Genomic DNA, 1,449 nt, shown 5'->3' on the forward strand with positions numbered 1-1,449 from the left:
GCAGAAATCCAGAGCATCATCAATACCTACTTCGAGAACCTGTACTCTAATAAAATGGAAAACACAGAAGATATGGACAGATTCCAAGATACATATAAATTGCCAACGTTAAATGAAGAAAATATAGAACTTCTAAACACCCCAATTATAATGAATGAATTTGAAAATGTAATAAAATATTTACCAACAAAGAAAAGTCCAGGTCCTGATGGCTTCACTGCTGAATTCTACAATACAATTAAAGAAGAACTATCACCATTACTCGTTAAACTCATCAAGGAAATTGAAAGGGAAGCAAGGCTTCCAAGTTCATTCCCAGAAGCAAGTGTTACTTTGATTCCAAAACCAGGGAAAGACCCAACCCAAAAAGAGAACTACAGGCCACTCTCCCAAATGAACATAGATGCAAAAATCCTCAACAAGATATTGGCAAACAGAATACAGAGGATCACCATGAAGATCATACACCATGACCAAGTCAGATTGATCCCAGGGATGCAAGAATGGTTCAACACATATAAATCAATAAATGGAATACACTATATTAACAGAGCCAAGGACAAAAAAAATATGATCATCTCAAAAGATGCAGAAAAAGCATTCAACAAATCCAGCACCCATTCATGATAAAAACCCTACAGAAAATTGGAATAGTAGGTCTTTATCTTAACCTGATTAAGGCTATCTATGAAAAGCCAACAGCCAACATCATATTAAATGGTCAAAAACTGAAAACTTTCATGCTAAAATGAGGAACAAGACAAGGATGCCCACTATCACCACTCCTGTTCAATATTGTTCTGGAAACATTAGCCACAGCAATTAGAAAAGAGAAAGAAATAAAAGGAATAAAGATAGGAAAAGAAGAAGGTAAACTGTCATTATTTGCTGACGATATGATACTTTACATAGAAGACCCAAGAAACTCCACCAGAAGACTTCTAGACTTAATTGACAGATTCAGTAGAGTAGCTGGATGCAAGGTCAACACTCAAAACACAATAGCCTTCTTGTACACAAATAAATAGACTCACTGAGAGAGAAATTAGGGAAACAATTCCTTTTACAATAGCATCAAAAGAAATGAAATATCTAGGAATCAGTCTAACAAAGGAAGCAAAAGACCTCTACACTGAAAACTACAGCACTCTGAAAAAAGAGATCGAAGAGGATACAAGAAAATGGAAAGACATCCCTTGCTCCTGGATAGGAAGAACCAATATAGTGAAAATGGCCATACTTCCAAAACTACTATATAGAGTCAATGCAATGCCAATTGAAATTCCAACAATATACTTCACAGAACTAGAGAAAACAACTCAAAAATTCATTTGGATCCATAAGAGACCTAGAATAGCTAAAACAATTCTAAGCAACAGAGACACGGTTGGGGGTATCACAATCTCCAACTTGAAACTATGCTACAAAGCTACTGTGATAAAATCAGCA

The sequence above is a fragment of the Heterocephalus glaber genome, unplaced genomic scaffold (assembly GCF_053883595.1).
Source record: "Heterocephalus glaber isolate CG9 unplaced genomic scaffold, H.glaber_assembly_v1.0 deba00001729, whole genome shotgun sequence".
Classification (NCBI taxonomy): Eukaryota; Metazoa; Chordata; class Mammalia; order Rodentia; family Bathyergidae; genus Heterocephalus; species Heterocephalus glaber.